We start from the raw sequence: 12708 nt of genomic DNA on the forward strand, positions 1-12708 counted from the left end.
AGAGAGAGAGAGAGAGAGAGTGAGAGAGTGAGGAGGGTAGATGGGTAAGAAAAACAGAAGATGAGTGAAAGGGAGAGACAAACACTGTAAAAGGTAGAGGAAAGCAAACATTCAAAAAAGTCCAACTCTTGTCATCATGCTTGCCAAAACAGGCACAATAACCAGCTTTGTCAATGCGATTAAATCGATTCTATTAAATCAGCTATTATTGTTTGAATTGTTGCTATTGCCACATCATCATCATCATCGTCATCATCATCGTCATCAACATCACACACTCAAATACTCTAGACCAGAGCTGGATGACAAGGTAAAAGCATATATTAAAATAACACTGCAGTGCTAGACCAGATTAAACAAGCTTTAGGGACAGCACTCTAAGGTGTATTAATCACACGACAAGAGACTAATTTCACCATATACAAGACTCATGACAGTATGAACTTGACATTACAACATTGGTGTGCTCATAGTATACTACTACTAAGAAGCAGCCAAAGAGGAGAACATGTGGTTTGCTTTAGCAGGGCGTGATTTGTAGACTCACATTCTAGATGTAACTTTCCAGACAGCTCACCCATGCCATCTTAACTTCTGCTGTTCCAAATAAAAGAGCAGATTATATTTATTTGATGACATCATAACAAGCTGTGCTTGGCTTGATCACTATGGGCTTGGGTTCTACAAAGTTTGTGAGAATTTGAATGTGTGTTCCTTATAAAAAGGAATATTTTTTGATGTAATAATGTTGAAAGGATGTTCACCTTAAAGTCAAAGGTCTTCTAGGTGATGTGGCTGACAAAGAAAGATCAAAGAAATGCCACATTTGTCCATGACAAGGGCACCCTGAGAATAGTTGGCCAAGCTATCACCAAGTGGGAAGGAAGGCTTAGTTCCATTATTTCCCATTGATAGGATGGGATGGTGGAATTGAGCACTTATCTTCCTTCTCCAAAAGCAGTTAGCTGTTCAAAGAAAATGGATCACTGGCTACATGTGTTTGCGGAGGTACGATAAGAGGAAAGTCATGTAAAATCAATAAACACAGATATGCAGCCAGTGGGAAGGCAGTTAAAACAAACAAACATACATCTCATTTCTAAATGTAAAAGTTCAATGGTTCAACACCATTTCCTCACTGCTGCTAAATGGGTGGAGGACAACACTATGGGAAATTCTAGGCCATACCTTACAAACAGTGACACACTTGAAATGGGGCTTTCCTGCTGAATAGAAAAGAGCAGACAAATCCTCGAGAAATTTATTTCCTCATTATTTAGTACCAATAATAGAACTTTGAGTGTTTTCCAGAAGACCCGGAGCAATAAGGAATGATGTTCTCTCTATATAATTCAACACTATGGCACAAAATATATAAAAACTAAAACAGGTTTCTTTCGGTGCTTTATGAAGCATGGTTACTTAAAAAATTAACTTTTTACAAAAATTATTGCCTATAATCTAAAATAATAAGTAAAAATAACAATGCCATCCATCTTCTTCACCATGTAGATGCGGGTTTGTGCGGTTAAAATTTATTTTAGAAAAATACAATCCTAATACAAGGGTTTTTCTTGCTCTAGTATTTTTAATACTAAAAATGCATGTAAACAAGTACCCTATCAGGTATATTACACACCACCTGTTCATGCTTAACCGTTGAACCAATAAATGTGCTTGCTTAAATGTTTTGCCATGTTTTTGTTGCCAATTTGCCATTTGTTTATAGGCTCTTTATATTTTCAAACCTAACCTTACCTTTATCTGCAATTGCTGTTTAAATGTAAGAAGCCAAAAATGTAAACTTTTGTTCATAAAACCTTTGATTTATTTTACTTCAAGTAATGTCTTCCATTGTGAAGACAAATTCATCAACAAAGCTGAATCCTTAAACCTAATTAAGCTTCAAATTGTAACACAGGTCAAGCATATCACTGGGCCACTGGTTGACTTCTGATTATTGAGTTTTGTGCAGTTTTTGTACCCTTAATTTTAGCTCTCGCACATTCGTAGCATCAAAACATTCTAACCCACAGGTTTTTATTCTCTCAGTGTGCTTCAGCTCTCTCCTCCCGTGCTCTCTCTCCTCTCCCTCCACTTCTCCATCTCTATCAATCATGCTCAATGAGTGTGTTGTTGGCCATAACCTTCAGCTCTGTGTAGAGCTGGGTATTGTGTGTGCCATTGTGCATGCCCTATGGCTGTGCCCGTATTGTGTCCGGCTGAATGCGATCTTTGTGGCCATCAGGAGCCCAGCCGGACCCCCCAGGGTCCACGCACCACGCATAGGCCATACTGTACTCCTCTGGGAGGGGAATTCGCACTTCCGTCACCTTTGTCTTCTGTTTGTCCAACAAGAGATGGGGTTTGCTGAAGGACAACAGAGGCTGTGTTCATCCAAGCAACAAGGAGGCTGCTTGCACACACAGCCATGACAGATTGTCTTGTTAGATGGATCACCTCCTAGGAACTGCTCCTGCCTAAGACTCCTTATCACTGAGGGATGTGTGTGGACCCGACAGGGATTAAATCTGGAACAGTAAGCTACCGGTTGCAGGTACCTCTAGGCTCAGAGTATGATCAATATTTAAGGGTGCACAGCCTACCGGAAAGGCAGCAGAAAGTAACTGACCAACAACAATTTTTTTTTTTTAAATTCTGATCACACCATTTTCTACGAGATTTGACCGCAGCTAGTTTGCAACCCTCCAGAACCCCAATGAGGAACTGAATCGAGAAGACTGGCAGTGATTACAAAACAAGCTATAAAAAGGAATGACTGGAAGCATTAAAAAGCATGTCACACTCTTGCGCCTATTCATATTTTCTATTCCTCTGTGCCATTCTACAGGCCTGGAACCGCAGTAAGATCAGCTGCTAGCAATGGCTGATGGAGAAGACAGATGTTGGGACAGCAGTCAGTCATGTGGAACTTCCTCTAGATGCAGCAGCACCTCAGTCCTTGTCCGCTACACACCAAGGAGCCTGCGAGATGCTCAGTGATGCATGTGTCACCTCCAAATGACTTCTGCTCTTCAATCATTTTCAGATCGGTTCATATGTACTCACAGAGGTTCCCCTCTTATTCTAAACAACAAAAGTGGCAGCAATATGGAGTCTGGGTCAGCTGAAATCACTGCCAAATAACTGAATTTCCTAAAGCCCATGGTAACCGACACACTTGGTAGGCTGATGGTTCTGCATAAGGGAATGTTTTCACAAGAGATAATTAATAACACAAAGTCTCTGAAGAGTACCAGAAAGGGACTATTCATTCAAGCTGTCTTCACCTCACAATCTAGTTAAAGTGGTTAATCTTAGAAGAGGGTTATGTGATGGAACATTATGCATTGGAATGTACTTTATTTGGAGTCATAAAAGCATGTTTAAGAGATGTGCTAACTACAGAGATGAGCACTGCTGTGCATTCTCCCAGTCTCCTTACAATAGCCTACTCTCACCACTGTTTGTGCCCCCTGACAGAGTGTGATTGGGGCTTCTTTTCAGAGCACACAACATACAGGAGGCCTTTGTCTCCACTCATGCCACCACCCAGTTTCTTTCAAAGTGCATGGGGTTGGGATGTCAGAGACAAATATAGCCCCTATCCTGAAGGATTAAAAACAAAACAAAACAAACAAACCCCCCCACAAACAACAACAACAACAACAACAACAAACCCCACCAACACCTGAAGAAGTGGCAACCCACTATAACCACGAACTCCCACTCCCATTGCTGACACTAGACAGGTGATGTTATTCACACTCCCGTCACACATCCAAACTGTCATTCAAGGGAGTCTGACCTCCAGTGGGCAATCCTGCAGTCTATTATGGCTTCTCAAGCCCACAGCTAATGGATACTTCTCTAATATGACATTTTGCATCAAAAGAATTATCTGAAACTTGTTATTAAATGTTTTGATAGCATAGTTTATCATGCAAGTTCAACATGTGGTTATGCATACTCTGAATAAGGGCAACAGGCAAGGCTTGCCAAATGTTCATATCAAATTTTAGGAGAGACGTTTGTGTTGTTTTGGCTGAATGCTGGGCTGTAATTTAGACTAAATTAGTGGTCTTAGATTTTGCAGACAGGCACACGGATGGAATGCATTTTTGTGCTGGCTTCCCAGAAAACCCACGGATGAGAGCTGAAAAAGGTAAAAAAACAAAACAAAACAACATTTAAATCTCGCTTGGAAAAATATTTGCATGGGGAATTCAAGCACAGAGACAGCAGAGGTATTGGGATGGTGAAGTCTTATAATAGAAAAAGGACTCTAATTTAATGGCCTTAAAAAAGCCACATTCTTCCATCTGCGCACTCCTGTCTCAACTCTCAGGTCAGCTTGTTTGCCAGGTGGTGCCAGATGTTGTGTGACAGATCTGGAGAAGGGCTTACCCTGTTGCACTCAACCTGTAAGACTGCTTTTTATAGGTACTCTGTCAACTGCATGGATATGGAGCAATACCAAGAAGAACAGAATGTTCAGGATATGACTAGTACACATCCATGAGAGGATACACCCACGCAAACGGCAAGCATCGCCGAGCTGGCTCCTAATGGACTTCTCAGTTTGAGTCCTTTGTTTTATAGGAGATCAATACATTTCTTCTCTGGACCTGACATCCGATCCTATAAAGCTCTAACAGATCTCCCTGGACTCTGATCTTCCCTTGCTGCATTACATCTAACTCTTATTCTCTTACTCTCTCCAGGGCAGGGCAGGGCAGGGCAGAGCAGGGCAGAAGTATACAGACTTCATAATCATTTGCATGAGTATTTTTATGTTACGTTCAGACCCTTTGGCACTTTGAAGGCTGGAGGAAGGTGTCAAAGTCACCCCTATCCCCTGACTTAGGAGTGATAATAACTTAATTTTATAACATCAGTGGCAGAGACTGATATGATACCAAATCATTCTGAGTCACTGCTTAAGCAAGAGGTGGTCTGAGTTCACATGTACGCTATCTGTTGTTGAAAGCTTTATACAGAGAGGAAAAAAAAAAACCTCTTCTCTGTGCCCTATTGATTATGAGGGCCAAGAAAAGCTCTGACTGTGAAAATAATGAGGCTAATGTGAAGAGACAGATGGAGGGAAAATATGAGCACAGGGAACTAGAGTGGAGAGTGCTCTGAGGAGGACTCAAAAAAGAATGAGAAGCAAAACCTTACTGTGGTATGAAAAAGTTGGACAGAACCTTCCAACTGTCATGGCAATCAACAAAGTAATTTAAATTCACAGTAGGGGAAAAGTAAGCAGGCCCAACAATGAAAAATAAGAATGACTTGTCATGGGGAATAGAAGAGAGAGTTAAAAATAGAAAGAGGAAGTTCCACTTTTAGAAACTACATGCTCATCTTCAAGCCCACACATGTTACTGTTACTACGTGGGAGATGAGATTCAAAGAACAAGGTAACCACAAAGCATATTCTCATCATTTTTTTCAGTCAACTTAGTCATGACCTACAAATCTAGGAAGTGGTCACAGAAGCAGGAAGTTAGCGTGATGCAATAGATGGAGGATGGCAATGAATCTGGTTTTATGCAGTGGCTTGAACATTCAGAGGAATAGTTTTTTGCCTGTTGAGTATTAGATTCCCAAACAAATGTAAGCTGTACTTATAAATCGTCCCATCTTTGTTTACAGAAAAACACAGATGAGGTCAATGAAGAGGGCTCACCTGTTTTCCTTGCAGCCAAGACAAACTGTACATAGAAAACGCCAACTATTATGTGGTGGTTCTGTATTCTTAGCCTCATTGGTGCAGACGTGCATTTCTGAAAGAGTATAAGACGCCTATTGTTGCTTAGAATATATGAATACACAGTGACTAGCACGGCTACATCGTACACTGTATGATCCAACACAAACAGGCCCTCCTCATCATTGCCCCACATGGCCTGTTCCAGAGTATTGGTGGCACTGGCCTGACTCCAGTGATGAGTGGCAGGTGAAGTGCTGAGCAGTTGTGCCTTACCTGTTAACAGTGTGAGTTCAATCTGCATTGTAAGCAGGTCTCCACCTGTCTCCACTTCCCCCAAAATATAAAACCGGGGTGTAGGTGAACAGGCACTGGTGCTACTCAAGGGTGTACACATAACTTGGACAGTACACAGGATGTCAGCCAGTTTCAAGCCACAAACACCCCATCCAGGCATTATGAGGCACTGCTGAATGGAGGACCTATTTATCCACACCACCATCTCCACTATGTATATAAACACAGCATCGCCATTCATATGCATTACCTCAATTCTACCCATTTTTAACACTGCTTAACAGAGAGCAGTGCCATATGGGACTGAAGCAAGTAACACTGACTTCTATTTCAACACATGTCTATCGGCCAGGTTTATTTAAATTTACCATAGCTTACCCCATACAGTCGTGGCTAAAAGATTTGAGATTGACAAATTTTGGTTTTCATAGTTCACTATACCATATAAACAGTAAAGTACAATTATAAGCATTTCATACATTTTTTACATTTATTTATTTTACTTTTTATTGACAAATATATCCAGTTTAAGCAAAGACTTCATATTTACAGTGTTGACCTTTCTTTTTTAAGACTTCTGCAATTTGCCTTGGCATGCTGGATATCAGCTTCTGGGTAAACCCGTGACTGATGGCAACCCATTCTTGCAGAATCATTTCTTGGAGTTGATCACTGTTTCTGTATTTCTGTTTGTCCACCCTATTTTTGAGGATTGACCACAGGTTCTCAATGAGATTGAGATCTGGGGAGTTTCCTAGCCATGGACCCAAAATTTCAATGTTTTGTTCACTGAGCCACTTGGTTATCACTTTTGCCATGTGACATGGCACTCCATCTTGCTGGAAAAAGCATTGTTCATCACCAAATTGCTCCTGGATCGCTGGGAGAAGATGAAGATGTTTTAGATACCATTCTTTAATCATAGCAGTGTTCTTAGGCAAAATTTTGAGCAAACCCACTCCCTTGGATGGGAAGCAACCCTACACATGAATGCTCTCAGGATGCCTCATTGTTGGCATGACACAGGACTCATGGTAGTGCTCACATTTTCTTCTTCAGACAATCATTTGTCCAGATGTTCCAAACAGACTGAAGGGAGCTTCATCAGAGAAAATAACTTTACCCCAGTCCTCTGCAGTCCAATCCCTATACTTCCTGCAGAATGTCAGTCTGTCCTCTCCAAGAAAACCATCAAGAAGTGGCTTCTTTGCTGTCCTTCTTGACACCAAGAAGGTTGACATCCTCCAAAAGCCTTCGCCTCACTACTCACACCTGCCTTCTGCCATTCCTGAGCATCTCTGCACTGGTGGTGACCTGATCCTGTTGCTGTAGCCTCTTTAGGAGACAGTCCTGGTGCTTTCTTGACCTTTTGGTGCCCTGAGCCTTCTTCACTGCAACTGAACCTCTCTCCTTCAAGTTCTTGATGATTCGATAAATGGTTGAATTAAATCAGCTACCCTGTCCTCGTTAACACCTTCTCCTGAGCTAATGAGGAGATCACTGAAATGATGTTAGCAGGCCATTTTGTGGCAGGGCTGAAATGCAGTGCTTGGAATGCAGTAATTTTCGTGATTAAGTTCATTTTCATTGCAAGGAATGACTCTGCAATTAATTGCAATTCATCTGATCACTCTTCACAATCTAGAGTTAATACAAATTGCCACCATAAAAACTGAAGCAGCAAACTTTGTGAAAACCAAAATTTGTGCTAGTCTCAAAACTTTTGGCCACGTTTTTGGAAAAACTATGATAAGCAATGGAAAGTCTATTTACAGCATGACATACCATGCCCCAATAGAAGGCACATACTTGAACCACCTTTGCCAGGAGGAAAAATGTAATTTATTAGTAATGTACATTACATGAAGTAGAGGAATGAGTCTTAATGCTAGCAGCCAAAATGCAGTATCACATTAAGACATAATGGTGAGTCAGCGTTATACTGCACAATGCAAGTGAAAGTTTGCAGCAGGTCTTCTCTAAGAGAAGCAGTTGTGCCTCTTCCGAAGGTCTCTTGGTTCACTATTACAGCACACTAACAGAAGGGGTAGAGCATGGGGACTATCTACTATTCTACTCCATGGGAAACATGTACATGCACATGCATACAGAGCACTCTACTAGTTTCGCAAGACAGAAAAATCACTATGGGATGTTGGTCTTTAGGGGCATCACTATAATTATACACAGTATAATATAAAGACATATAAAGATACTGTAAGTGATATGTAAGAAACAAACTAATAAAAAAAACACGAATAAAAACTAAGAACACATTAATACAAGTAAAGATAAGATGTTTGAGGGCGCAGTGGTGTACTATCAGACAAACACAAACACAAAGAGTGCATGGTGTACTATAAAAAAAAAATGGCATGACAATATCTACTCCACATCAGGTTGGGTGCAGTTGTACTAGTGCTAAACTTGTTTGACCCAACTGTCCTCACACATTTCAGTACAAGTCACATGAGGTCAGCTAAGGGAAATATACTGCAATGCTGAAATAAACATGATGTCTGTGGGGACCTAACCAGTGTCAACACCTATATACTGCTTGACAACAAACTGCTAAGACCAGCAAACAAAGTGCAAACACTGGCATATCGTCTTTCTCAAGAAAGCAGAAATTAACAACTTGTAGTTGCACTGTGGAAAACTCAAACTAGAGAGAAAGCTTCTGTCAGCTGCTGAAGACACCTGGCCCAGTGAGACTATGTAATAACCCAGTGGAGCTCCGTGAAAGAGTGTGATGGCATCTCTGTTACAAACCCAACTGGCCCACTTTCCTGCACTGCACAGCCAGAAGTGTGTCAGAGGAGCAGGCGCTCGCCACCCATCCCGAATCAGGGCGGAATAGACACTGGAGACCCAGGCACACAATAAGCAATGCCCACAAGCACAGCCCCATACTTGCTGTGTGGGTAGATGCAGAAGGGTAGAGAACTAGAAACACCATATAAAACTTGACTTCTGGAATTTACTGCAAACTGCATGAGGCAGAAATCAGACCTTTATATCTATGCTTGAGGCAGAGGCCAATAAAGAGGACAGCCCTTACCACTAAAATCTAACTAGCAAAGCATTCAAATGCTTTTTGACAAATGCAGGCAGTGAATCTCTATATATTAACACTAGGCCACACGCCCACACCCACCCACTGGAAATTATATTGTTCGAAATAAGGGAAGCCAAGGTCACATGATCCTCGTCAGGGGGACTGGCACTATGCTCTGGCAGCTGTCAACAGCTCATAAAAATGTGCTGAGAGGAAATCTGACCCTACCTTGAGCACCAACTCATACTCCCTGCAGTTCTCAAATGAATCTCCCCACCCAACACAGATCCTTCTGCCCAAGCGCATCCCTCAGAAAGAGGTTCACTGGAGCCAAGCCTTAAGGGCCCATCTCTGATGGAAGTGCAGGAGCACATTTTTTTCTGCCCATGGCTACTCTAGATAGATACCCACACAAACCACGCGCACACGCACATAACGAATATGAAGACACATCTTCATGCTCAGGGTGAGAAGTATGACACTGGGTGACACTCGCATATATTTAAACAAAGCTATCTGACAGTGGTTTGCATTTAATCTTAGCTATCTGAGTCCTTGAACAATAAAATTCATACTGCAAATTATTTTTGGTGTCAGAGAAAAGCGCAGTTCATTTGCAATTTCAATGAGTTTAGCTTTGTTCCATATAATTAATACAACATGCATCTTAAGACAAATTAGCCTAATCTTGCAAAAACCAACCAACCAACCATACAAACAAACAAAAAACCCAAGTTAAAACAACCCCCAGAGATGTTCATGTACTTTTGGAGCTGAACATCATGTAACATGATGAGCACCAGCTTTGGAGTGGCTGTCCAGATAGGCAACATCAATTACCTTACTGATCCAAGAACATAAAAAGTCACAGGACTGCCACTTTGCATTTGGGGAAAGCCTAATTTTGAGTCTCATTATGAGGTCTGGACCCAGTCATGTTAAAACATGGTGAATCTGATTAGCTCTCATAAATTCTACAATATGTCCTCTTTTTCTGAGTTACATTTTGTGACTGAGTGGTAAACACTAAACATGTTCTCATGTACTTCATGTGAGCTCTCATCTATATAAAAGCAAACATGCATTCTAGCAAGATGCATGAAGAGCAAGAAGGAAAGAAAGAATAAATGAAAGAAAGCATGACAAAAGCAATTGTACTCATAAATAGAAATGGTCAGATTCAATAGCAAAAACAAGCAAAACAGAGGCTTAATCAACTGTGAGTCACCTGAGGTCATTACTGAGGGCCAAACCAGGTGCACATGCCAACCTGGGGGTCTGCATCAGGAACCAACATGCTGCCATGGAGATTACAGTATGTGACAAACTCATACTGGAGTCTCATTCTTCTCCCTTATTTAATCTCTCACCTCTCTCAGCAACTCAATTGAGAGGTGTGAGATGGGTGTATGATGATGCTCACTGAGTTCATAGTAACACCACTGCAACGATTGTCCAGCATGGCCAAACCTAAGACAGTGTCAGACACAGCCTTAGAAGAAGTCTTTAAGGATTAGGAGCAGTGCAAAGCTCCTATGAGCACACCGCCTGTCTCATTTATCCACAAAGACATGCACTGTTACAAAGGCATGGTTGACACACAACTTGAAAGACACCACGATGCATCAGTTATTCTGCACGTCTTGGCTGACCATGGAGGCATAGTAGGAATAAATAGGCAGTGGTGGTGTTGCTGCAGTATCAGTTATGACTGAGTGTTTATTATGTGTATATTGTGTGCGTAAATAAACAAACTTGAAAATGAATGATCCAGCCCAGGAACCCACATACACACAGACCCCTTCTTCACCCTGTTCCAACTACTACCTCGAGCCTAATAATAATTATGTTCCTTACAACCAAGCTTCTCTATCAAATATTTTCAGAAGAGAGTGAGAGAGAGAGAAAGAGAAAGAGAGAGAACGAACACAATATCTGATATCCTGGGGCCTCAAACTCTGGCTTATGCTCAATAATCTCAGAGGCTCCATGCAGAGAAACCAGGAGAGAAGCTTCTCTCTCTCTGTCTCTCGTAGTCTCTCTCTCACTCTCGCTCTCGTAGTCTCTCTAACTCTTTCACCCCTGTGGTGCTGTAATGCTGGTGAGAGCCAGGGCCTTTTTCTACCCACTGTCTCTCCCAGTCCCCTCACTGCTTCTTCTCTCCCTCTCCCTGCTCAGAAATCAATGTTCATCATGTACAGAGTTTGGAGACAGAAAACAACACATATTTAAAACTAATGAAGAGCGCCATAGGAAGAACTGGCCTTTTGTTCATTTGTTTTAGACATGTTTAGGTATGTTTTCTTTCTTCCTGGATTTGAAGATATTATGAAGATATTCAATGAAGAGTGCTCACTAGTGGAAAGGGCAAAAGCTACTCAATCAAGAAAAACTCTTCATGTTGATGAATACAGCTGAAGCCCAAGATGAACTCACTTGTTGAGTTCATGTAATCAGGCAATAAAACCATAGTTAACTTGGGGGTATTACAAAGGCTGGTAGGTAAAATTATCATGAGTCAGCATTTAATGAAATTCAGCTGCTTCACGTGTCCTGCACTGTGTAAAGTCGAATTAAGACTGAGCAAATAAACTGAGAACTGTACTGGTGCAATTAATCATCTTTACTGCTGACAGTTAAAAGATTCTTGTGACAGACACACATACAGACACACACACACAGACACACGAAAGCTGCAGACACAGATAGATGGGTGTGGATGGATGAACACACTGCTTCTGTATACTGCTTACTTTTAAACTTAGTAAGGACCATCTCCAGGGAAGCAGAATGAGAACAACAATGACAACAACTGGAGAGTGCTAGGAGCTCGAGGTTGAGCAACAGAACACTAAAGCATATTCACGCTTTGGGAATGAGAAGGGACTTACACCAGTATGGATGGGAACAGAGTGCCAAAGAGCAGTGTAGAGTGTAGTACTCACAGCCTCCCCACTGAGAGTGAGAGACAGAGCCTGGTACAGCAGGACTGCAACCTTACCTCTGGCTCTCATCCAACACACACACACACACACACACACACACACACACACACACACACACACACACACACACACACACACACACACACACACACACACACACACACACACACACACACACACACACACACACACACACACACACACACACACACACACACACACACACACACACACACACACACCTTTAGAGTATTTGTCCTTTTGCTGGCTGCTAGAGTGGCTGGTGGCAGGGTGGAGACGGAGGCCTTCAGGAGATGCTGCGTCAGCAGTGACTGGCTGAAGGGTACAAGCATGACAGATGAACCTGTTCACACACAGCATGGCAGCAGTGAGAACAGCACCCAGGACAACTCAAGTCTCTACATACTCCCATACCTGTGTTCCTATAGGCTGCAGACATAATATGGATTGTATTAATATGCATTGCCTCTCTGCCACTCTTTGCTGACCTCAGCATTTCAGAATGTAGATCCTCTTGACCACTTATGAATATACTATACAATACTGTCAATCATCACATTTCCCTTTGGATGTCAGTCCTATTGTACTGTTTTATACTTTATACTGTCTGTTTCTATGAAATGTAAAATTTACCAATAGCAAATAAGGAAATTAGGAAAACAAGAACAATACAA

General features: G+C 41.7%; 1 protein-coding gene across 2 annotated transcripts in view; it reads right to left on the minus strand.

Annotated features, from left to right (window-relative positions):
• hivep3b (HIVEP zinc finger 3b) overlaps positions 1-12708 on the minus strand; it is a 44623-nt gene that overhangs the window by 19884 nt on the left and 12031 nt on the right. The window lies entirely within an intron of this gene.

This window comes from Electrophorus electricus, chromosome 14, assembly GCF_041902795.1.
Source record: "Electrophorus electricus isolate QZ-2024a chromosome 14, ASM4190279v1, whole genome shotgun sequence".
Taxonomy (NCBI): Eukaryota; Metazoa; Chordata; class Actinopteri; order Gymnotiformes; family Gymnotidae; genus Electrophorus; species Electrophorus electricus.